A 26,690-nucleotide genomic window follows, 5' to 3' on the forward strand; every position below is an offset into this window, starting at 1 on the left:
ACTTGCTTGTGCGTCATTGTCTCTGTGATAACACCTCAAAGCCCTAGACTGGGACCAGCTTCATACCCTGCACAGCACAACAGAAAATACAAAAAATGTTCATGTTTGCACATGGGCATGGGTGACTGTTTCTGGAGTCCTCTTGAGTTTTATTCCAGGAGCTTTCAGTGGACAGTCCAGGCACTACTTTTAAGGGGTCTGTCAAAAGTGTCTAAAAGTAAGCCCCAAACTGATAGGTCAGATTCTCTTTAGTGGACTTGCATCTTTTTGGGAGCAAAATCTAAAATAATTTTTTAAAAGAAAGGCTGAGAAACAAAAATCATAAATCCTTGCTTTGGAGAGAAAAAAATCACAATTGTTTTGGTGTAGTAAATAATACCATGATTAATAGCAAAAGTAATCATAATAATTGACCTGTAGTTGCTTGCCAAGACTTTAAAAGAGAATTATAGTAACTTGACCATTTGTATCAGCATTCTAATTCATGGGGAAAACATGTTATTTTAAGCTGCATCTAGTTGGTAATGTTAATAACAAGGTAAAATATTGCTAGCACATAGATGGTTGAGAACATTTCAGGAAATTATGAAAGGAACTAAATTTTATTCTTACCCTTACCGAATATTATGATTTTCCATTAAACATTTATTTCATGTCACGATTTTTTTCTTCTTTTTGGGTTTCATTTTTATTCTTTTCATTCGTTTTCCTTCTACACTGAAGGTCTGGTCACCTAATCACATGCCTGTATGCTGCACTATGATCAGGGCAGAGGGAAAGCAAACAGGCTAACCCAGAACTGATGGCATCAGCTCAGTACAGAGTCAGTGCTCCATTGGCCCTGTCATGTAGCAGGGATCTGTGATTTGGACATGCATCCCATGGACACATAAAAGCAGCTTTGAATGAGTTCAGAGCTTCTGTATCAAGGAGCATGGGGAACAACATATATTCCGTGGTTCAGGACCTGGGTACAATCAAAACAGCTTGCTTGACTGCCTGGAGCAGCAGCGTTCAACTTATCCTAATGCCTCCTGCCACAGCCCAGATTTAGCTTTTCAGATGTCTCCACATGGCTCTCAGCCTTTTCTTAATAGGACAATAACAAAATTGAGTTTGGCTAATGGCTGGAGACTCTTCTGGCACCGACACAGCCTGGCACAGAGCCATCAGCTTGTGCTGCCATCCCCGCTGGTTCTGCTCTCAGGACCGGGGGGCGGGAGGCACATCACCAGCTCACACACCCCCAGGCAGGCACAGCCAGACACTGCCCACACAGTGATGTAATTTGCAGGAATAAGGCAATGGATCTCAGAGGTGCAATCCAGCTTCAGTGGCTCTGAAGGCTAAGACACTTTGCCACGGGTTGTTTGCCCAAACGATGCCAGCAGATAAATCCTAAACATTACAGATCAAGAAACTTGTGTTTTTTGTTAGGTGCTTTTTCCAGTGATGTTCTAGTCCAGGAATTTCTAAGGGGCTGCTATTTTAATACCACTATTACTACTATTAAATATATTAACAATATTAGCAACAGTTAATAGCCACAGGAATAGCAAAAGCAGAGGCAGAGGTGTTTCGGGTTCTTTTGGACTTCATTTGCTGAGCAAGAGAAGATAGGATTAGCAAAATCCACAAGGTGACACCAAATCATTAGGGTCAACCAAAGTAAAGGGACTCAAAAAATTCAGATGTGATAGTAGTTTCTTCATAAATCTCCCAGCTAGGATGTCACCCTCAGGCTGAATAGACTCTTGCAATGAAATAGTTGCCCTTCACTGGGTACTGCTGATTCTTTCCTGTCAAAGAAGATTTATTCATGGGAAATAATTAAAAAACAATTCAGAACTTTCTTCCTGTTTGAATGGATTGTATTACATTAATTAGTGGAGGGTGGGATTTAGGTTTTTTTTTTTCTTTGTCCCCAAGGACAAGAGACATTTGTGCTTACCACAAGGTCTTCCCTTGCCCCAGACCTGTTCTTGCTACTTTAAATGATATACATTGTCCACCATGCTGTAATAGTGCAAAGTGTGGCATAATTTTTGGAAACAAAATGTCTACCTCCCTCTTATTGTCTCACACATATGGCGTCTCAAAACGCAACGACAGACTATAAATTCACACCAAGGTTATGGAGACTTTCATGAGAGAGGAAGGAAAAGTTGGCTATTTTTTGATGGCCATTCTCTGTGAACTGTGAAGAAAACAACCACTGCTGTCATCAGATTCAGTCATAAAAAGAGCGATATTAGAAAAGTGTTTTCTAGTATGAAAGCTTGCTCCCAGCAAAGCAGCCTCATGCTTTTGTGTTTGCAGTGTGGGGCAGCCTTCCTTCGGCCAAGGTTTCTTGAAGTCAGCAGATACTCTGGCTCTGTTTTTTGGAGATCTCCAAGAAGTAATGTCTTGTGTCTTTTGGATCCAGCCACAGCGTTATGTGTCAAATCCAAGGCTGGTCTTGGTTCTCTGTTCTCACTGCTCACTGACACCTGCAGAGCTGGGTGGAAGGAGACACAGCTGCCTGGAAGGGGACACCAGATTCCTCTGACCCCAGTGCCTCCTCTGAGTGCCTCAAAGGCCGAGTTTCTGGCTTCTGGCCTTCAACCCCTCCATTCCTTTCTGTTGTGGTGCCTGTAAAGCACAGAGAAGAGCTGTAGTTATTTCAGGGCATTAAAAATATCAATATAAATGGTGCACAGCAAAATGTTAGGACCAGAAACTGCAAATGTGTAAAAGTGCTATTGCCCTCGCACTTGCATGATCTTTACGAGAGATCTTGCAATCTGGTAAGAGAGAGAGGTCTCAGGGCAGGACCAGTGCCTTTAAACATCCTCCCCACTGCAGAACTCAGTGCAGAGCACAATACAACACCAGTCAGAGTTTCCCTGGGTGGGCAGAGAGTCTGAAGAGCAGCACCCCTTCAGCACTGTGGGACTGCTGGACCTGAGGCAGGGTCTGGTGGGGGTCCTGAGTAAGTATCTGTGCTGCCATGCAGCTCCCTGTTCTGGGGAAGAGGTAGGCAATGAGGTCACTACCCTGCCCAGCACTTCCCAAGGAGTCCGGCTCTGGTTTTCCGATGAAAATCCTCTTTGCGTGGCAAGCGTAGGGAGGGAACGGAGCTGAGGAGATTCATGTCTGCCAGCCCTGTGCTTTGCAGTCCTTTTTTTAATTGGGGTAAATAGAATCAGAATGACAAGTGCAGAGTGATGGCTTCGATGTGCTATTTGTCTAGTGAGGAATTTGTGAAATATGTGTTTTTCTGTAGAGAGTGCATGGCTGTAAAGAAGGGCCAGAGTCAGCACAACCTCAGAGCGATGGAGAATAAAGCATTCTAGTTTTGTGGCCATTGATCTGATGACACTGTGGGTAATGGATGGACAAGGTTAGTCTCAGAATGTCTGATTTTTCTGAAATCGTTGCTGGAGTCAGACTTAAGGTTGCTTCACCGTGCAATTCTGTATTTACTGTTATTAGAGATCCTCATATCTTCACACTCACTTTGAATTTCCTATGCTTTTCGTGACTGATGGGTTTGGAAGTTTCTTTAGAGAAGCATATAATTCTGCAAAGATATTTTTATGTGATCATTTTTTGTTTACCTGAATTCTATTAATCTTCCCCTGCAGTTTGAGATCCGTGTTTTTACATGGAATTTCATTTTGCAGTTAATTTTTTGCAGGATAAATCTTACAGGGTTGTTTTATTTTTTTTAAGTAGGCTTAAATTCAGGTAAGAAGAGAACCCTGATTAATTAATCAAACCAAAGTAGACAGATTGCAGACCTGTTTGGGACTGAACTACAAGTCAAGCTATTCTTGGGGAAAATGCCTCCATAGAAGGGAATTGTATATTTTGTTACGAGGTGCTGCACACTGTCTTCTGTTAAAGGGACTTTTGAAGAAAGAGCTGTGGCAGAAAAAAGCAAGAATATGGCAACTAAATTGATGCTCACAAAAGGAAACGAAACCCTTCAAAGCACTCATGTATTTCCATAAGGGGTGCTGAGGGGCGTCAGCCCTGACTGTTTAGTCCACATGTAGCTTTGAAGTCCTCCTGGACGCTCTACTGCTGTGTAACTCCCAGATAACCATATCCTTAAAACACTCCCAGTTGCAACCTGCCAGAAGATGGTGTCCTATCCTATCAGACACAGGTCTCAGCACAGTGATCCAGGCGTTCATGACTGATTATTACAGCTAATATCTAGTGAAGAACGCAGGCATCCTGGAAAAGCTCCAGCTGAGAAAACACAGTCTCTGGTCTCCCTAGCAACACCGATTACTGAGAGAACATCACCCGACTGCTCCCTCATTTGTACTGGCCACCAGTGAAGACAGAGTCACCTTCAAGGTCTCTGCCCCAGTACTCCATGCCTGCCGTGGGTTTTGTCTGAGTTGCTGCAGAAATTCACCTTTCTGCATAACCCCACGGTTACTTTGCCATACAGGAACAAGCAGAGTCCAAGGATAGAGTCTGTGCTGGAGACAGGATTTCCCAAGTCTTTGGATCATTGTATTACTCCCAGGAACAGTGGTTACCCTTGTGATAGTTCCTGCCCTCTCCACAGAGAACTTCGTTCCCCAACATAATTTTCCATCAATAAGCTCACACACAGAAGTCTAAACAAACAAATCACCCTATAAACTAGTCCATCCCTTTCTTTTACAAGGAAGAGGATGAAAGACATAAAACTCATTTCTTTAGTTTCTATTTTCCAGTGCTTGGGTCGCTCTCAGGTGGTGTGTCTCTGGAACTGCCCAAACTATCAAGAAAGCTGTTGTGGTCAGAAGTGTTATGTGGTATCTGGCCCATTAACTCACCCAGGGAAATTCCTATAAGCCCTGTGAAATATTGCCATGCAAGAAATGATACCTTTGCCCAGCACTGCCTGGGGTTGGGAAACCATACCCCCAAATCAGCTCTTTGCTAAGCTGCCTTAAATCTGTTAGCAGGTGCTGAGGAATGACCCACAAATCTTCTTTCAAATTTTTAATTCATTCCTTTCTGCTGAGTTCACTCCCCTTTTTTTGCTGTGTTTCCATGAACAATCTCACAAATCAGTTTACTGGCAGGGATGTTTGTAGACATGGCAATTTTAAGTCAGTGTTGCCTACTACTTGCAGAAAGTACATTTCGAATATGCTGTTACAGATCTCTTCACTGTCTCCATTAAAAAAGCATTTCCACTAGAGGAATGGAACTCAAAACACAGGCTCGTGTTTGCACCCCAAGGCCCTTAGTAGCTGAAAGGAGAAAGTTGATAGTAAACAAAACTGTTCCATGTCCTTTCTTGAGCATAGTTCTGGTTATAGGAGCAGCTGTACTGGTTCAGACCACAGGTCCATGTACCATAGAATACTGTCCCCTGCAGCAACCATGAGAAGAAACTCAAGGAAATGTGGGAATGGAGCAACTACTCACCCAAAGACAAGTATACCATGGTATAAACCCATTAGGGACTTTGCTGTTGCCACCAATATGACGGTGTTCAAATATTCAGGTAAGGGGGATACTATGAGTGACTGGACAAACAGGTTGATCAATTAGTTGATCTTTTAAGTCAAGCAATATACTCATGCTTTTAACATACAGTGATTTTCACAGAGAATATCAAATACTCTTCTGTGGCTCTCAAAAATAAACTGTTTTGAACCCACCTCAAAATACTTTTGACGGATAACTCTGAACAAACATAAAAATGAACACAAATTATCAGACCTTCTGACTTGAACATGAGCAAACTCAGACCTCAGCAGAAGATAACATCTGATGGAGCCAGGCAGGTTAAAATGGAAGCTCTGCTTTTTATGAAAGAACAAAGGTGATTAGCCAGAGCAAGAAACTCTCACATGAAGGAGAGGATTAGTCACATTTGAATGTCTTGAGATCAACAACTGACCTCATGCAAAGAGTTTCTTCTTCACTAAATACTGGCTATGCTTTAGGTAATGACAACTTATTGGGTTCAATCCAGGGGTAACTGGGTGAAAATTAATGGCTTGTGATACTTGGAAGGTCAAAACAGATGATCTAGTAGTCCCTTTAGTCTTCATTTCTGAGTCCATGACTGCACAATGGACACATGGTTCATTATAAAGAGTGGTGCACAGCCTCAGCTGATATAAATAGACATTTGCACCGATTTACACTTGATAAGCATCTGGTCAGGCTTGCTCAGCTGCACACTCTGGCATGAGAAGTTGTCAAGACTAAAACTGAAAAATGGCTGTAGCACATCAGAGCTCATGGACCAGATGGTGAGAGGGGCTTGCAGGAACCTCACCCGTGCACACAGCCCTGTCAGGGAAAGTCTTGGTCTCATCCACAAGCTGTTCCACTTGCCAGCGGATTCCCGGGGAAGTATGGAGCAAGATCTGCTGTCTAAGGGGAGCTTCCCTGGGTTTTGTGGGGCTATGGAATGAGAGATGCTTTGCCACAGTTTCTCCCAAAGTGGCCTCCTCATGAGGAGGACATCATTCCCCAACCCAGTGCCATTCCTGGGCATCCCACCTTATGTTACATTTGCTGGTATTTTTTGTCCTGGGGTTTATAAAATTGAGAGCAATTGGGTTTCTTTCATGCTGCTGTCAGGTTAGAGTAGTGACAGAGAACATTTCCTTTCCTATTGTCTGAAAGCTAATCTCAAAGGGAAAATTCAGGTTACTCTCAATTCCTGCCTGTTTTCACTTGTCTCCCCATGTATCATGCTACTAGTGTTTTCCTGTTTCTGAAATACTTTTTAAGTATGTGTAGGTTATCATGCTCACAGTAGTTGCTGTTTAACCAATCTCTCCAGACTTTATCCTTTTAATCTTGCTTTCTAAATCAATCCCTCCACTCCCTTGATCATTTCAGTTGCTCTCCTTTGAACAGCTCCTGTTTGTCAATAACTCTTCCTAATGACTCATGTGGAACAGGAAATATGTGAAACTTCAAGGCATAACAAAACACAGGAGCAGCACAGGTTCTGAGTCCTGAATACTGGGGATTTGCATCATAGTGGAAGAGCTGCCTACAGGGAATTTATGAGCACTGCCCACAGTGCCTGCTCCCCAGAAAGCTTCACAGAGAGCCTGTGGGACAGCTGGTACAGGAAAGCCTGGCAGCGTGGTGGTGGTGGATGTGCTCAAGCACCCAAGGCCTGGAGGTCATGCTCCAGCCTCACTAGATGGGCAAGAGCTCTCTGGAGGTTCAACAAACTGCTCTGGTTTGGGAGTGGTCTCAGGGGCCTGCAGGAAGAAACACTGCAGCTGTATTCCTAAAACAAATGTACACATCTATTAGGACAGGGAGCAGCCAGATGATGTGAGGTCTCTCACTACAGCCCGAAGTACTTCCATATGATGCACATACACCCTCCCCAAGGATGGGAAGTAATGCTGAGAGATGACAACATGGACAAAGGGAATTTTCTAAGTGAGGAATTTTCTAAAATAAAGAAATGCAGCCCAAATTGTAGTAATATAAGAGAATGTAAAGCGCAGCAAGGGAGATGTAAAATGGAGATTAAGGAGGGTATAATGAGCTTTGCTGAACAAATCATACCATGGTAAACCCATGCTCATACTCTGTGGCATTTGACTTTCTCGTGGGAGCAAAATGGTGCAGTTTTCTCAAATAAGAAGACAAGAGCTGATTACAAAGGAGAGCTCAGGGCAAGGAGCAGTTCCTCCCACAGCACAGGAGTCAATCTGCAGAGGCAGCCTTCATAACAACTTGCAGGACGTAAGTATGGTGAGTCACCAGCTGCCATTCAGAGTACATACAAAGTTTCCTCAGTCTTTCAGGTAAATCAGGCTCCTCAGACTGACAGTGCTGCAGCTCCATAGGTGTGGGGACATGAAGAAATCTCTCGCAAAGCTCCTTGATGTCCAATCTGACTCCAGCTTTTGCTTAGGGTATTGGTTCCAGCCTACAAAAGAGCAGAAAATAACACTGTAGGGATGGTGGGTCTGTGGCTAGAGAGGTCTGTGGCTCTTGTGTAACCCACGAGGAGCACAAATGTTGCCTACTTTCTACAAGTGTAATTTTATTTTTTAGACTGTATGGAATGTCAGTGTTGTGGAAGAAGTTTTTTAGAGATAAACTTGCATGGAAACAAAATGAGCATGGATCAGAACCATGAGTCAATGCCCCCCATGAGAGGTGCCAGATCAGTAGCAGATTCCAGGAAGGACAGAAGGGTCCTGGTTCAGTGAGACACAGGCAGATTCAACATCCTCAGCTAGACTTTGCAAGTCTTCCTCTTTCCTGAGCCGAGGGGCTGCTGTAACTTGCAGGCTTGGACTCAGCCCCTGAACATTGTGCAGAGCTGTGCATGTCATGCATTGCATGAGGCAACCTTTGGGCCTAACGCTGCAGAGCAGAATGCTAAACTGCTGCTGGGCATGTGTGCAGCAGCTGCGAGGGTCAGCACAGAGACCTTCGTGTCTGTGACACCGCATGGACATTTTGCAGGCCTGATTTTCCTCTCTCATGACAGAGCCAGCTTGATTGTGTGTTGTTCTGCCTAAGAGAAGTGCTTGCACTGTGGAACTGAAAGAACCTCATTGCAGCAGAACTGTCTTTGTGGGAGGAAATGAAGTCCCCCCTCACCATACAAGAAGGTACTTTGGGGATGTCAACCTCTTCTCTCACACTCGTGGAAATCCCTCTCCGGGTGTGTGCTGTATAGCACTAGCAGAGCTCTGCCCATCAGTTCTTCCAAACAAGGTTTGAAAGGTTTAAAGTTGCTGCCTTGCAAAGACAGGCAAGTGCATAAGGTCCATCAGTATTATCTTCAGGACTGCCTGGCTAGCCAGAAGGATGAACCATCCATGGCTAAAGTGGGACGAGTGCCATGGAAAACAATGTATTTTTCTCCTCTGGGGTTTTTCACCTGGGGAAGTGAGGAGAAGGGTGAGTAGAGGCAAAACCTTTTAGATGTTTCTCCTAGGCTGACAAGGATTAGAGAAATGAAAGATTTCACAGTAGATAAAATTGTGAACTTGCAAGTGGATTGTAAGCTTCTTTGAATGCCCAAGGAAGGGGCATTCAAAGTTGCTGAGCTCTTAAGCAAAATAGGCAGTGGCTTATTCAAATAGCATTTTGTACCAGTGCCTGTGGGACTGAGGGGGTGGGATGGAGGGCAATTATTGAAACTGTGTTTTACAAAGAAGCTAAAGATGATCCAATTATAAAACAGAGCGCCTTACCTCAGAACAAGGAGAAAACACTGAAAAAAATCATTAAAGATAGAGTTAGAAAGCTTCTAGATGAGTCTAATGTGATAGAGATAAACCTGTCTGCCAGTTTCTCTAAGTGTCACTCGTACTCCTCCAGCCTATTAGGATTCTGGGAAAGAGTTAATGAAATACTAGACTGAGGATAAGGGGTGGTAGGGGGATATAATTTATTTAAACTTTTCAAAAGCCTTTTGATAAAGTCTTTCACAAGAGGCTATTAAAGAAATTTGTTGCCTGTAGGGTGGGAGGCAAAGTCTTGACATGGATTAAAACCTCGATAAGAGGTAAGAAACAAAGGAGAGGAATAAGCGCCCAATTCTCTCTGTGAAAGGAGGTTAATAGCAAGATGCTCCAGGGATCAGCATCGGGACCAGGGATGTTCAATATGTTTATTAACGATCTAAGAGAAAGCAGAGAACAACAGAAATACGAAATTTTGCTGATGGAACAGTTTACTTCCTGCAGTAAGTAATTGGCTGTGTTTGACTCTCTTCTTGTGTTCGTGGCTTGTCTGTGAATAGATCACTGGTTTTACTAATAGGCCTATAAATATAATTGGAAGTACGGCTCGGTCTTGTGAACAGTACTGAGACTGATTGCAGGAGGAGGCCTACAGGTGCATCAACCTGGGACAGGTGAAGAGTCACAAAGCAAGAGGGTTTGTGCATTCAGTCTTCTCTCAGCTCTGCAAGTGCTGCTCACTGTAACTCTGCTGCTTCTGGTGTCACTGTCGGCTAGTGCTCAAGAAGAACTGTGGTATAAATCATGTCAGGATCCACACCATCATCACTATTTCATACTCACACTCCTGGATGCCGTGAATCTGCTACGGGTTCATGTGAGCTCATGGGCCCTTTGCCAGCACCCCACAGACCCTGCCCATGTGAGCACTCATGCATGCATCTTCATGTTATTACTTCTGCATTCCAAGTCCCCATGTAGCTTCTTCCCCATGTAGCCAAAGCTTTCTGCTGCAAGTTTTAGGAATTAAATGCACACTTCACCACATCCCTGTACTGCTGCCAGAGATGCTCTCTGGTGCTCTCTCAGGGTGCTCTGCCCTGCGACCTGCCCCATCCAGATCCACTTTCTGTGCTGCCTCCATGAGCTGGCCTAGCTCTGGCTCCTATTCCCTATTCATCACTCTGACTGAAACACTCAGCTCCTAGCAAGGTAGTTATTGTAGGCAAGTTAAAAGTCCTCCTTCACAGTCACTGCTGCCACATAAGTTTGTTCAACTCACTGTATTAAAGTCATTAGTGCCAGGAAGCCCTGGAGAAATGCTTTATGTCATCATTTTGCTCTACAGCAACCATTTTTTTACAAAGTTGAAGTTGCTACTTCAGAGTACCTCAGCACTTGCTGGAAGCTGCCTGTATTTACATCTTTTGTGAGACAATAAACAAGAAGCAACTTAGAGACATGATTAGAAAAATTCCATTTTCCAATTACATTTTAAAATTGAGACTTTACTGAACTGGTCTCTGATAAACACACACAACCAGTCCAGAATTACCAACAGATTTTTTTTCCTAGTGGTTTTCAAATTTCAGTTTACGTTGGTCTCTTATAAAGAGAATATCAACTTTCTTAGCTGACCAGACCATGCAGTTCCCATGCTGCTGGTTTGTCCCAGCTCTGTGTCAGTATGACAGATGACAAGCAGCCAGGTCAGCACACTGGCTGTGAGAGTGATGCAGGAGGAAGAGGAGTGCTTGCAGTCTGTACTGCTCCTTGGCACACAAGCTGTTACTGCTGGGGAAGGTGCTCCCAGGTGATACCCGATTCTGCAGGTCCTCCCTTGCCGTCGGTGAGAAACTGCTGAGTGCTCAGAGGTTTATGTGCACCCTTTCTCCCACCCCCTGCCAGGTACTGAGGAATGGACCAAGGAACAGGGGTTCTCTGGGGCATAAGCACCTTCAAAGACCAGTAGAAGCAGGGTTTGTGCAGTTGTCCTCATGCTAACAAAGCCTGGTGCTTGAAGGCAGAGATGCTCCTGCGATCTGCTGGCGTTGTCACTTGACACTTCTCACCAGCTGGTGAGTAGGAAAAAAGAATGTTCTGGTGTCAGTGTAAAATAAGTGGCTGCAGTGTGCAATCGAGTTGCTGGAGTTTTCATAATGCTGTCTTCAGTCTTTTATATATTTATATGCAGCCGTGTACGAGCAGAATGGCCTCCATTTCAAAGCTACTCCGTTCTGTCAGAAGCAAGCTGGAGCGGCCGGGCGGGCGCTTGACTGATGCCACGGAGGGACGGTGCTAAGGAGGAGAGCACAAGCTGAGCTCCAGCTCAGCATGCTGCAAACAAATTGAGCTGCTGCGCTGAAGTTGTGAGGAAAAGAGATCTTCCTATTATTTATACAGCGGTCCTAGACGTCAGGGAAACAGGCAAGCTGGAAATGGAAATTCCCATTGATGAGAACAAATTTCCCGTTATTGTCATTGCTGAAACCTGCAGGGATTAGTCACATTACTTGGAATTTTAAACAGTGTAAGTTACAAACATTTGAGGAAAAACAGAGTGAGTGAAGTCATAGGGGTGATGCTCTGCATTAAAGACACAAGTGCATTTCCTTAGTTACTCAGCTCTCTCAGCACAGACTGATCCTTGTGCTTACTAGTAAAACTTTTCAGAGGGTGACTACTGGGGTCTTTCAGACACCACTAAATTAATGAATTAATAATGATTCAGCTCATCTCTGTAGCATATGAAAATTAAACACACAGTTATTATGGAAGTACTCCAATTTCAAAATTTGCTAGAGGTTTTATGCAGTCAACAGGAAACATCAATGCTTCTGAAGTAGAGAGATGATTTTTTTTTACTGTGAAAACATTACATTCAGGTTGAGGTCTACAGTTGTTCTAATTAGGAAGGGTGAAGAAGAAAGAAATGCTGGTCTAAGCTGTTTGTTGCCTCTGAAAGGTAAGTCTCAAGTCAATGAGGGGTGCAGACTGGATAGACATATGTGGAAATCAGTACAAAAAAAAAAAAATCAGACTTGAATGTATTCAAGAGCACATTACCCTGATAGGCAGTAATAGGATGCAGCCTGGGAACCATAAATAAAGAGAGAGAAACACTGAGGACAATTATAAATAACTTAGAAGAATGATAAGCTCCTGGACTGCAAATTGGCATGAGGAGCTATTCAATGATCCATGTTTAACAGGGTGATTAGTGTATGACTGGTTAATAACTGTGGAGAAATGTCACTGGGAAAAGCTTATGCAGCACCTGCACAAGCCTTTGGATAAATACCAACGGCATGCACAGGTACAAAAATACTATGAAAAAACATTGCTTTTGATTTGTGAGTGTCCCTGCACCTGGACACACAAACACACCCACAAGAGGGCTCACACATGCCTGTCAAACTGATCACCTGGATGAGAGAGTTAATAAAAGGTTTTACTCACTGGATGCTCATTCAGACCTGTTGCAGCAGGAGCTGTCAGTCCCTGGAAGCAGCTACAGGGGCCAGTGATCATGATTTGATTACACTGAATATGAGCACAGGGAGTATCCTGTCAAGAAATAATATATATATTTATATACTTGGCCCTTTGAAAAGGCAAACTCCTCAAGTGTCAAAAGTAAAATGCGTTAGGAGACAGCATGTAATGCATATGTATATATTTGTATAAACACTCATTTGTGCATGCGTGAGGATTGGGAGCTCCTCCAGCAAAGTTTATCAGAGGGCTCAGAGGCCACCATGGATGACACAGTCATTCCAGAAGATGACCAAGGAGAAAAACTCAGTGAGACTGAGCAGTAAGACAGACAGTGTGGGATTCAGAATGGTTATGTACTGTGTTCAGAGGGAAAAAAAAAATTAAAAAAACAACAACCAGCATTAATTAGAAGATTGAAGTTAAATAAATAAATAAATGAAAAGCATATAGACAGGCAGGGCCAAGATGAGGGAATGTGATGGCAAGCATAGTAGTGGGGAGAAAGAAATCAGGCACCAGATCTGAACTTTGTGATAAGAGGTCCAGCCCCAGGAAGCCAGGAGAAAGGGCCTTAGAGCTTGTGCCCACTGCAGTAGCCTTGTGGAAGTCCTCAGGAGGAGAAGAAGCATTTTAATGACAGATCTGAACAAAGCCTTGCCACACAGGTGCCCAGCAACCTGCAGGAGTGGAAGTGGGGTTCCAGTATAAAGCAACCATTTCCCCACCTGTCAGCCAGGGAATACTAGCAGGGTGGAGGGAGTGTGGAGCACTTGGAGGTGGGAAAACCCTTGCTTTCTGTCAGGAGTATGTGGTGAGTGTGGCGAGGAGGGAAAAGGGGTGGCCAGGGGGTCCTCTCTGTTCTGCTGGGTGAATGGGGAAAGTTTCTTCTCTCTCCCATTGCTGGGCCAGCGTGTCTGGGTGCCAGCACCAGCCTGATGCTGGATGTCACACTAACAGGTCCTTCTGGCTGTGACATTTCTGAAGTGTCTCTTCAGATGCTGGCATCACAGCTGACTCATGCCTAGGCAGCAAGTGGGGCCAGAGACGCTGTCAGGATCACTCCCACATTCAATTACTCACGGCAGCCTGTGCACACACCTTGTCACTTGACCTCATTCCCTGTCCCTTCCCAGAGGCACAGGTGCTTCCAGCAGAGGAGGGCTGCTGTCTATTAGAGGTGCAGGTGCCTCTGTCCTGTCTTCTTCCCTCCCTACAGAACACCAGCTGAGGAAGCCAGACTCCACAGGGAGGTTAAGAGGGGATAAAACCACTGGATCCACATCCATCAGCTCCCACAGCCTTCATATAAAGAGCACAAGGGACTGTGGTTGATGCCAGGTCAGGAGACTATGAGAAGCAGCAAAGAAAGAGAGATGGGGGGGAAACGGGTGCTGAACTGGGAGCCACAGTACTAGCCTGGGGCTTTGCACTTGGCAGAGCCTCATCACAGAAGACAACTTTGTGGCACTATTACCAGTCAGCACTTCTCCCTCCCTCACTTTCCCTTTCATCTAGGTTGCTGCAGTTGCATTTAATGACACAACAGATGTATTCATTTGCATCTTTATACAGATCTCTAAGCTCTACAAATGGGTGGGTGGGCATGACCCTATTTCCCCAAATTATTCAGCACCTTTCAGTTATGCATTTCTCTCTTTTCTAATGTCTTTTTGAAGTACACAGAAGCAGCAGTGGAGAATTACTTTGCCGCTTTCTTTCGAGCATCTGGGACCAGATCTCTCCTCTGCCCATGTGAACCTCCTTTACAAGTCAACAGGAGCCACGGGGATGTCTGTGCACAGACACACTGCCTCCTCCTCCATGTACACACACTTCCTGGAGAGGGGAAGAGCTGCAGATTCACCTGGCATATCCCCATGCTGCTCAGAAGATTCCTATGGGGGAGAAATAAGGGAAAAACAAGTGACACCCTGTCTGTTTATCAAGGGTGATGACAGTTCTGCTGCTGCCATCCAGAGATGTGTGGTGGCATTTGCGGTTCTGTGGGTGAGTTGAAGCGCTTCCTCTACACCGTCTGAAGGCGGTGTTTCTGCGGGGCTGCTCCAGGCACACTCCATGCTGGTGACTCAGGGTGACGCTCCCGCCAGCGTGGAGGATGTGTCAGCACAGCGGGGTGCTGCTGTGTGCTCCTCAGACCTTCCTCTGCCCAGTGCCCGGGTCCCTGGCCCTCAACTAGCAGGAACCCAGCTGGAGCAAGAGGGTTCACGCACAAGGCCGGTTCCCATGGGAAAACAGCCCATGTTGCATTTCCTGTGAGTCTGGATCTCTGCCTGATAGCTGCACAGACCGAGACAGGAGGACAGAAGACAAGGAGAGGGGTAGAAAGGAGGGGAAAGTAAGGGAGATTTCTTACTGGGCTGTTGTATATAGGTATAGGCACAGTACGTAGGCAACATAACGGGGCGGGGGGGGGGGGGGGGCATCCCAAATGTTGCATTGTGAGGTCACACGTATAGGAGAGAAAAGCTCCTGTCCTGACTCTCCTTCTACCTTCCCCTCCCTTTTACCTGGTGGCTCTGGGGCTGTGTGTTGGTGAGAAGCTGTTGGTGTGATGCTTTGGAGAGCCAAAAGTGAGGATGCTGGTTGCCATAGGCAGAGATCATCACCAGTTTAATTTATGGGTTGCATTTTGTGTATAAAGCCATGGCTACAGATATAATGTAATCCTGCCACTGTGAGTGTGCTGAGCACTGCTGTCAATCAAAGGTGCTTTGCATTGGTACGTTTTCATATAAATATGTATGTCCTTTTGCTAACAGTATTATTATTTATTATTTGTGTTACTGTCACGCCTCAAGGCTTCAGCAGGGACCAGGTTCCTGTTGTGCTCGGTGTCTCACACACGTGGTGAGAGGCAGACTGTGTTCTGTACAGCTTCCAGACTAAATACACCATAACAGGCACAGTCTGGGGTCCATAAGTAAAAAAAAAAAAAGGCATTTTGAAGTGCTGGATCCAGTTCACCAAGGGCAGAGCTGTGAGCAGACCTGCGTTTGTGCTGACTTCCTATCCAACAATCTTTCCACTTCAGTACCGAAATCATGGCAACTTTGGCTTCTTTTGGAGAAGCAAATGGATGAAACGTTTTACAAGGTGGAAATTCCCTTTGAACCCTCTCTCGGCATACCCCCATATGCAGGAGGGCCAGCCCTGCTGCACCAACTACAGAAGCTACTTTTGGAAAGTTACTCCATTCTGTAGCGCTAAGGGAGGGCAGCACTGCTGGGGCAGATGACTCTGGAGGGAACTCATGGGGACACAAGAGAGAATTGAGGAGTGGAGTAAGAGGAGGAGATGTGAGGATGCACATAAGGAGACATGAAAAGGGATACAGCAGCAGATGCAGGAACAGCACAGGGCTTGGAACAACTTTTGAAGAGAAGGGCTCCTTGCTGGGGTAACCTCAGGAGGGCACTGTGCCTGTGGGAGACCCACACTGGAGCAGGGACACTCCTGAATGGACAGCTGCCCATGGCTGACTCAGGATAGAGAAGGGTGTTACTAAGAGGAAAGAGCAAGGGAAGACAAGAGCAAAAAGCAGGAGCAGCAGCAAGAAAAGGCCTCCCTACATTGCCCATCTCCTCACCAATGCTACTGTCGGGGACTAGGTGTAAAACACAGTGAAAATAGAGGGAAGGGGGCTGGTGGGAGAGAGATGATGGGCTGAAGCTGAGCCTGGGGAACAGGAAAGAAAGAAGCTTCCCTTGGTGTTTAATTATCTAAGTCTTCTTTGTTTTCCATCAGTCAGATCAGTAAGTAAAAGTTTATGTTAATTGGAAATAAATCAAATTCAGTAAAATTCCCTGAACTGAGACTGTTTTGCCTGCAACAGACACATATGAAAAAACTGAAGGTTTTTAGCTGACAAGGCTGTAAGGAAAAGCTTCAGAAGGTAATTCAGGATTAGTGACAAAGCCCTCAAAGCAGAAGTAGAGTTAAAAAATCCCCCAATATTTATCTTGTTATGAATCAGTACATGGCCGCTGCAAGTGCAAGAACAAACACCAGCAGATGACAATGGAATAGCCCAATGTTGGTGGCACAGGAGTCCAAGACTCGATTTCTAGGTCACAACAGCTGAATAGATCTGGTGTGACCACAGGAACACTGAGTATTTTAAGACATCCAGGTTTCCAGTCTTCGTGATTCAGCCAAAAAGAAGCAAAATATTACTACACACTGTCCCGTTCTCATCTGCTCTGCAGAACCACATCACTAACCCACCAGGGCAGCCAGTGACCAGGCATGCTGGCAGTAGAAACAGTGGCAGATGCAAAAGCTGTAGGTCCCATCCAATGCACACTGGTTCTCCTGTGCACATGTGGACCAACCTGCACACATCACCACATCTGCAACAATTCTGTATCACAGCTGAAAGTGCTACAGAAATCCACTAGATTTCTGCTCCAAGTAAGGGCAAGTGTCTGTCCAGATCAATACAGCTGAGCCATCCAATACAATTCAGGAAAGCTAGGGCACCTCTTCTATCTCTCAGATGGCAAAATTCCACTTTATTTTGGCTGAGATTAGGCCCTCTCTTCTGCATATGCTGATAGGATCTATGTTGTTCTATCCTAATTGCCTTTCACTCTAACTCAAGCCTAAAAATGGCTTGCTGAGGTGTATCTCAAAAAACCCCACAGAACTAAATTCCAGCATCAGCACACAGGAAGAGAGAGACTCTCAAGGTTCCCCACTGAAATGGCTAGTGAAATTTAATAACACCAATGGCAGTCAGATTTATGTAACTTTTATGAAATCAATAGTACTGGACTCTGCAAAATGACTTGAAGAGCAAGACCCCATACAAATGTAATTAAGCACAGATGGCAGCGTGCTTTCTGTGCTCGTGAGCAGCACTGCAAAGCTCTGTTCGCTTTAACGTGAACAGCAGTTGCCTTGAACTTGCTGTAGCTGATGTGAAAATGCCTTTGTCACCAATCAAGGCTGCTTTTAATCTAGTGGTCACTGATCCTTATTTAAATAAGGCTGGTGTTCGAGGTTCAGTGCTCTACAGGAGACAGGCAGGAGAGGAGATGGAGCTTGTGAGATGGAGTTTCACGTACAACATCTAAACCTCATTCAGCAGACTTCTGCCTCATGTTTTCCCCAAAGCAATGTCAAAAGATCTTTTTGCAGTGCACGACCACTACCTCCTCCCCACCCCAAGGCAATGGGGCCATCTAAGGGCTGAAGTGGGCTCATGGCACAGGGCAGTGAGTGCTGTGCTGAGCACTCATCCCTTTGAAGAACCCCCAGCCATATCCTGCTGCAGCTTCACGCAATGGCCTTTTCCTTCTTATGTCCTGTGCCAACAGCACTGCCATCCCCTCCACCTGGCATCCTGGCTGACAGGGTCACACATGCAGTGAGGGACGAGAAAACAGGCTGGGATTAAGACCTATGTGAAGTCAGCAGAAGGTGGCAAGATTGCAGGTAGTACACAAAGCATAAATGTAGGTGGTTGAGAAATGGATGGGGGGGAAATGGCGATCACGTGATTTTTTTCAGTTTTTCTTAAGTGAATGTTTTATTTTCCTGTTGGATAAAAGGCACATGGAACTAGAGAGGTGGATGTCACAAAACTGTCATCAGGCTGTTTTTCACACTTATTTTCTGAAATTTGAAATTACACTGAACATTGAAGATTTGAAAAAAAAAATCTTCACAGAGTTATCTGTACACCTCTGTCATAATCCTAAAAGGACAGATATTTTTAACAGCTTTAGGATAAAAAACATGCTTGGGAAGTTCAGAAAAGCTCGCGTGCCGTTACAACACAAAAACACTTTTAATCATTGTAGGCCTGCCTCTTTAACCTTCTCGGCTGCCTCTGACACGTTCCCCAGCCCTGACTAACATCTCGCACCCCCAGCAGGGCAGTCTGCCCGTGCAGGCGGGCCCTGGGATGTCACCTCACGGGCCACAGCTGGAACTTGTCACTCCCGTGCAGAACCAGTCTCGAAAGGCTCCATTCAAGCACAGTTATCTAATGCAGCGGCTTTCAGCTTCCTCAGCTCTGCCAATGGCTTATGGACTGTGTCACAGGGAAACACAAAAGGTAAAGAAAAGTCACTCTAATATCTCTGAAAGGAAGTTAATGATAAAGGGATCTGTACCACTACCGGGCCATTTTTAGATGTACACAAATAGGATTGAAAACCATGGTGAGGTGCTTCAGTGTGCACTGAGACATATGTATTATTCTGCCCTTCTCTGGCTGCTGGCTACTTCAGTATAACCAAAGGGAGGAACACCTTACCAATTTAGTGAGGAGTTGTGGACAATTTAAAGTTGAAGACTATAATTATTTTTTCTTTTCTAGTTTTCGTCTTTATTCCACTTTCTTATATTTGTGCCTTCTCTTTTCTTTGGAGTCCTCTCATCTATTCATTGACTCTGTTTTCACTGCTGAACCTACTGTTTCCTACTAGTAGTAAATCTGCTGGAATGGTTTCTTGGTGTGAAAGTATCTTTTTTTTTTTTTTTTTTACTGTGTTCATGAAAACTAGTAAATCTAAATTGCAGAACATTATTACATCAAACACCAGCAAATCAAACTAATTTTGTATAGGTGAGCTTCTGTCAATCTCTTCACAGTGTAGCTCACAAAACCCCCAAATATTCTTATTTTCAAGGTGTTTAGTTTTTGTTTGGATGGGTTTTATTTTCTGTTTGTTGCCATATTTTCTTTTCCACTCATTAGAGCACTTATAGGTTTTGGGAGGTTTTTATTGTTTGAAAGCCTGGTCTTTTTATCGTGGTAGTTGTAGTAACATTATAAACAAACATATAATTATATTACAATTTCATCAATCATCCTACAAGACTGTACTATTCCATTAGAGGTTAGTTGGATGCTCAGTTTCCTGCAAGTGTGGCTGGATCTCCCACTTCAGTGTAGTGTGTGTGACTGATCCATTTCACACTCTGAAAGCCTTGTCTGTTTGGATGATGAGCTTGTGGGGGAAGGGAACATCTGCCCTCCACATTTGCATGGAGCTCCATACACTGAGGATCTCTTCATAGCTGGCCACTACCAGTGGCTGTAGTCTTCATGATTACTGATAGAAAATAACTTGTTTTAAGTTTCAGACATTTCTTCAACTACTGGGAATTTTTTCTCTCAAATTATTAAAAACATTTTTTCTCTATGAAGAGTATTTTATTTTGTAAACATACACAAAATGTACCAGTCACCAAAGTTAAAATGAAGTGCATAGATTGAGGCAGATGAGAATTAATAATAATAATAATTCTTTAAAAAAAAAGACATTCAGCATAATTTATTCTTTTTTACAGTTCCTCCTCTTACTAGTCAAAGGTTTCTCTGATAGTTTTACTGTAGAGGGGGAATCTGCAAGTTTGAGACTGCTGCCCTAAATTAATGGGGATTAGGAGCCTTCACAATAGTAAAGTTAGGGCCTAATAGGCCTTTTACGTGGAACTGCAATCAAAACAAAAAATGCACTCACCTTCTTTCTTTTCATTCCCCTCTAAGAGCTCAGCAGAGCCAGGAGTACTTCTCTTTAAAGCTTCTTCCCAACAAGGTTGTAACAGAACCAAGGTCCCAGAAGATGAAGGAAATTTTTTCTTAGATCTCCCAAGCAACATTCTAGGTTAATAGTGGTGCCTTCACTCTTTCCTCATCATATACCTGTTTAAAAGGAACAAACATCTTCCAGTATGCCGGCCTGACGGAGTTCAGATGGGGGAAGATCAATATTTTGTGGCCTTGGTAAGTGATTGCCTTTATGGCTTCATTTGCTCTTAGGATTTGCTCCCTCTCATGTATATCAGACAGAGAAGCAATAACAGCATTGCCTTAACTGGCTGCTTTTGTGTTTAAAGCAATGATTTCTTGTGCTCATGCACTGCCATGTTCTCTTGCCAGGATCCTTTGCCAGATTTTACCCCTCCATCCCAGTTATCCCAGTCCACATGGCTGTGAAATAGCCCAGGAAGTACCACGACACACATTTGACTCATGAGCAGGCACTCATTCTCACTGACACTGTGATGATCACAGTACATTCTCTGCAGTACTACTGTCAAAGCTAGAGCATGCCAAGTACCTCCAGAGGGGCTGGCTGCCACCAGAATGCATCTCCCATCTGCAGGGCTCTCTGCAGCACCTCAGCTTGTTCCTCCTGAGGGGTCAGCCTTGCTCTGAGAGCAGGGAGAGGGCAGGGGAAGGCTGGCAGTAACAGCTGGACCTTTATCACTGGAGCAGCTTCAGAGGACCCTGTCACAGCCGGTGGCATTGCTACAGAGGGTTCCTACTGCAGCTTCACTTCTGCTCTGTCGCTGCCTATTAATACATTTTCTGGCCCCGCTGCTCCCACCACTCCAAAGGCAAGCTCCTTTCAGTCATTGCTCTGCATCGTGTTTAAGTATGTGCTTAGCCCTTAACACATGATTTCATCCAGCTGAAGCCAAAGGGCACTGAGCACTGGCTGAAATACCCTCTGGAAGGTGAACAGCGACCTACAGCCCTGGAAAGGCCAAGTAAAAAGCAAATGCAAAGGAAGACTTTCTCTGTCAGTAAACAAAACAAAGCAAGCTGATTTTTAAACCTTTTAGCATGTCTGGGTGTCTTTTCTGCCACTGATGAAGGATAAACAATGCAATTATTAATTATTGATGATCGCTAATAAGAATGATGATTATCATCACCATCATCCAGCCTTGCCGTTCCTGCCACCTCTCTAATCAGTGTGATCTCACTGTTATTATACATAATTGCAATCTTCCAAGTCAGGGTAGGCAAAGAGGCAACCTTGCAGTGTAAATACTAAATACTTGGTATAACAAGAGTGAGAGTTCCCCAGCTTGGAGCACAGCTAAGCGAAGCCACGGGCTTCCATTCTTTTTAATTTACCATCTGTTCTGTATGACACAGCCTGTGTCTCTTTAGGGTTTAGTACCCATTTATTATCCAAAAGCCTCCTCTGCCTCTATTAAAATCACGTTGGAGTGATTTAGAGAGGGAATCCGTCCATTTGCCCAAGTGGAAAGATGTGTCATCAGCATAAACCTGAATGCAGCTGCCTTTCTGGACTCCAGGGCTGGGAAATGCCTCACCAGCACATGCACATTCTGTCTGCTCCATCCCATTCCCTCCCCCTGGCAGAGTCCATTGCCACGGGCTTGGCACCACACGGCCCCTTCTCTCCTCCTCCCTTGTGTGACATGCACATGCACCACATGCACACACACACACTTTTCATGGTGCCTTTTTCCTCTCTGTGTCACAAAAGGGGCACGAGTGAGCACTGTCCCACTGATACACCACCTTCTTTTTCATTTTAACTCCAGCCTCTCCCATCGTTTCACCTCTGTCTGTCACAGGCTAAACCACCACGCTCATTACTTTTCCCTCTCCATTCCCTTTAATCATTCACTCTAATACATACCTGACCATGTAAGCATGCTCCTTACCCCTTGATTTTCTAACATGCACCTTTTTCCCACATCCTCACACTCAGCTTCCTCTCCTCGTTTCCAGCTCTCACGGCTCTCACCATTATTTAATAAAACACAGCACAGATGAAGATAATTGCCATCACTTCCACAGTCCCTTGGGACGTCTCAGAAATCTCCCACAGGTACCCAGGCAAACACGTCACCCTAATGGTGAATGACTGTTAAACTAAGCAGGAGATTTCCAACACTCTGTGCAAATTGAACTCAACAATGCCCCCTCTACCTCTGTAGCTGCCTTCCATGGCTTTAGCCACTTCCAATTAACTGAGCAGCTCAGAGCTGTCCTCAGGGATCCAGGACAAGTGGGATCCAGGCTGAACACGAGTTCAGAATGGCAAAACAATTAAATGCAAGGTGTCTTGGCTTCAGAGTCCTGGGGCAGAGCTTCTGGGGGACAGGGACCCTGTGGGAGTCTGTAGCCAGGAGCACAGACTGGAGCAGAGGTGGAATTCTGTCGGGTGGAATCCTGCACAGCAGAGAGGGGGCAAGGTGGTACTGGTGCTACTGCACACATCCAGCTGTTTGTGCAGATACCAAAGGGAGACTTTTTGTGCACTAAAAGTGTAGGGTCTCAGCTGGTTTGCTGAGACAACAGCCATTTTGTTCTCAGGCTCACTACAGCAGAGGTTTGTGTGCTCCGTGTTCCCACGGAGGGTGGAAGATTAATAGAGCCATTGTCCCAACTTAAAACATTTTAATGAAAACTCTGGCATCACTGATGTGTGTCCTTGCTTGCTGTTATTTTTTCTTACCTAATTTACCTGATAGACTACAGCAGGAGGGGAGAGGAAAGGAGAAAGAAGACAAGGGAATAATGGGTATGTTCTCACCAGAAATTCTGAATTGATTCAAAATTAATTCCTCCTCTCTATTTTGAATCCATACTTCAAAATCAAAATCTCAGTTTTTGTTTTAGCCTCTCTTGCCTTTCTTTTTCCCCACACCAAACACACTAAAATATAAATCTGGACTTTTTAGCTTTTTTCTTTCTTGAAAAACAAACAATAAACTGAAAATAAAATTACATGTTATGTCTTTTTGGTATTTCATTTAGAAATGGTGATTTGAAAAGCTAGTTACAATCTAGTATTTTTCTGGGGGAGTGAGCACCTGATTTCCAGAGGTTTGATGGGCCATTTATTCCCATAATGGGGCAAAAGCAAAGGAGGCATCCCAGGCACAGCATGTAGAACTGAATAAACTGAGAAAGCAGGGAACAGCTTCCTGAGGTGAGTAAGAGCTCAATCTGATTTGGGTATTATAAGTTCTGGAGCTACTGCAAGAAGAGTGCAGTGGGAAAAGCATATCCCCCTTACCTGTCCTACCTTGCCTCGTTGTCCCGTGCCACTTCTGTCAGATTTATCCAGACTTAGTCTGAAAGAAAAGCAGGATGCCAGGGTGTGCTCTTCTATTTGTCCCCACAGAGCCCCAGGGCTGCAGGGAAAAGAGGCTGGAAAAGTCTGAGAGGTTGCTTCAGAGGAGGGCCAGCTGATGCGCTGTCACTCTGGGCAGTGACATGGCCCTGCCCTCACTGTGCTCTGGCAAGTGTGACAGCATCTCTCACCATCACCAGCTGGGGCACAGCGGCCAGTCCAGCCCCAGAGCTCCACCTAAGCAGGAGCTGGCAGATCAGCACTGCACAGGAGAGTAGTGAGGGGCTGGTGTGGGAAGCCTGAGCTGGAGGAGACGGGTGGGCTGCAGGGCAGGAGGGGCCACTGGCAAGGTGATGAGGGAAGCCCCAGTCTGGGAGGGCCAGGAGCTAATGCAAGTGAGTAATGTGGTGCATTAGTAGAGATGTGTGCATAGGGGAAGCCATGAAGAGCTAAGTTTAGCTCTAGTCAACACCATCAGTCTTGCGCTTTCATGAGCACTAAAATTGACTGAAACTCAAAATATGTATTTTAAAAAATGGGAAAGGAAAAGAAAATGTCCGGTTCCTGTAAGATGATCAATAACAGCCAGTCCTAGAGATGACTTTTTCAGCCACAGAGAAACTACTGTTATTGTTGAATTGCTTGGGAACTTTGCCAGTGGACAAAGATAAACCAATAATGTCAAAGAGAGGAGGGGTGAGATTGCTGAAACCTTAGCTACGGTAAGAGGGTTGATGGAAACACTTTCAAGGGCCATGTGGCAGGCCTCACAGAAAGCAATCAGCTCCAACCAGGCACCAGGAAAAGCAAGGGCTGGGAGACCACGCGCCTGTGCCACCTCCACACACGGCTGCTGCAGCTGCCGCAGGAGATGGCACTGGATGCAGCATCAACCTGCTTCAGGGCTGTAACCATGGCATGTGAGTAAACAGGGGATGTGGGCTCCTGCAGGGCTCTCCACACAAGGCTTTCCTGCCCTGCACTCCTACCTGACTTCTCCTGCTGCCTTAGAAGTGTGAAGCCCAGAAGTGCAGGGACTACTGGGCATGAGCAAGGGGCAGCCGTGAAGCCGCCCTGTGACCTCAGGAGCAAGTTCACTTTCTGGTACCAGAATGGCCTCAGACACACATCATTTAACACTGCAAAGAAGCCTTTACTAAGGTTTTGTTCCTGCAGCTGTGTCCCCTGTGGCTCTGCAGCCATCCCTTGCAAGCCTAGGACTCACCCAGAGAACACAGATGTGGTGGACCCTCCTAGCACATGGCACGGCACCAGGAACACCTCTCCCTGACTGCCCTTAAAAAGGCTCTTCCAGGGCAGTGGAAGTAGTTGGTAGGTTGCTGACAGTAATAGTTTTGACTGTGAAGGTCTCCAGGGAAAACCAGAGCAGTCACAGGGTCATAGTTCCCTGAGTTTTTGCCATTTCATCCTGGACAAATAGTAAATCTCATTCCCTAAAATAAAATCCTTTGTATGTTGTAAAGCAGTGCACTGAGGGCTGCGTCTCACAAGACCCTGTTATTCCTATGACACCAGCCACATGACACCAAGGCACAAATTTGGGCCATGGTGTCCACTGACAATAGATGGAAAGGCCCTGGGCAGACCCCAATTTGTGCCTGTGAGAGATAGGCTGCTCTGTCTGACCTTGACCTTTTAAAAGTTTCCAAATATTCGCTTCCATTACTACAGAAAAATCACTGCGCATTCTGGGTTTTGTGTGTTTTGTTCAGAATTTCCCAGAATTCAAACCCAAAACCAGGTAGCTCTCTGGGTGATACTAACAGGGTAGGGGGCAGCTGAGTCAGGGGATGCCAGAGAAATTTGCTGATGGATGCAGAACTGCCAAAGCAAGAGCCAAACCCAAAACACGGAGGTCCTGGTTTTCGGGGCTGTCTTCTGACTACAAAATGATGTTTCCTGGCATTTCCTGCTCCTGACTGCAGTGGGGTAATCACCCCTCCCTCACTGTCATATGCTTTGGTGCATCACAGGGACATAGAATCACAGAAGGGTTTGGGTTGGAGGGGACCTTACAGATCATTTAGTTACATCCTAGTGCCACAGGCAGGGACACCTTCCACTAGACCAGGCAGCTCAAAACTCCAGCCAGCCTAGCCTTGAACACTTCCAGGGATGGGGCATCCACGACTTCTCTGGGCAACTTGTGCCAGTGCCTCACCACCCTAACAGTAAAGAATGGCTTCCTAATATTTAATCAGAATTTACTGTCTTCCAGTGTAAAGCCATTCCCCCTTGTCCCATCACAGGGTCACTGGATGCTTGACAAAGGAAGTTAGTTTTGTCCTATGTTGCAGAATGGGAAACTGAGGCACAGAGGAAAGCCAAGTGACTTACCTGAGGTGATTCTGGAGACCAGTGGGAGATTTGAATCTAAAACCATGAACTCACAAGAGCTCAAGGTCTTTCAGGTCTCAGGTCAGCAAACATTCCATTCTGAATACAGCCGTCTGTTGCTTGGTTTATGAGTGGTGAAGGAGGGATGTCCTCTGCAGTATTTTGGATCCTGTGGCCCACACTGACTTGGACCTTCCCGAGGCTGCAGCTTCATCACTGCCAAGAAGAACTCAGATCCCACAGGGATGGAGAGAGCCTCAAGTTACCACGCCTGCAATGGGCATTAGAGGGCATCGATTCTGCAGGAATTCCACAGCTCTGCACCTCTGACCCACCTGATGGGCTTGTTAGCCAAGAAGTCATTTACATGGCATGCTCCATCCTCAGCCTCTCTGCTAACAGAGATGCTTGTCTGATGCCAACACTTGTGCCTGCAAGGACATCTCTCCCTGTTTTGGAACACAGGGACCACAGAGAAGTCACCACAGTCCCCTGCTGGCTGCTCAGTCCCACCAGCTGCCACACAGGTGAGACCTCACCTCTCCAGGAGAGCCTGAGTCCTGCGCTCCCCTCCCTCCCCGTGTTTGTGTTGCTCTTTAAATGGCTTTGTTTTGCTTAAGCATCCCTTTTCAAGTACTGTTTAGCTTCCAGTTGGAATGAGCTCCAGGAAGCATGGCCGGGCCCCTGCCTGGAACAAGGGCCTGTAATTTACGGTGAGTTATGTTTCAATTACCTTGGTGTTATAGCGTCTTGGAGAGGGCAGGCATTA

The 26,690-nt window shown here is 45.3% G+C and overlaps 1 long non-coding RNA gene across 4 annotated transcripts; it reads right to left on the minus strand.

Annotated features, from left to right (window-relative positions):
* Positions 1-279: 279 nt before the first annotated feature.
* LOC134562487 (uncharacterized) lies at positions 280-26,478 on the minus strand. Of its 4 annotated transcripts, none has more exons than XR_010083183.1 (4): positions 25,922-26,478; positions 20,180-20,361; positions 12,645-12,752; positions 280-2,631 (listed from the first exon to the last, which is right to left on the minus strand). It is a non-coding gene; the product is annotated as an uncharacterized LOC134562487 (long non-coding RNA). The 4 variants fall into 4 exon arrangements; XR_010083186.1 differs by lacking the exon at positions 25,922-26,478 and adding an exon at positions 23,507-23,677; XR_010083185.1 differs by lacking the exon at positions 25,922-26,478 and adding an exon at positions 22,121-22,400.
* Positions 26,479-26,690: the final 212 nt, after the last annotated feature.

Source organism: Prinia subflava, chromosome 28, assembly GCF_021018805.1.
Source record: "Prinia subflava isolate CZ2003 ecotype Zambia chromosome 28, Cam_Psub_1.2, whole genome shotgun sequence".
Taxonomy (NCBI): Eukaryota; Metazoa; Chordata; class Aves; order Passeriformes; family Cisticolidae; genus Prinia; species Prinia subflava.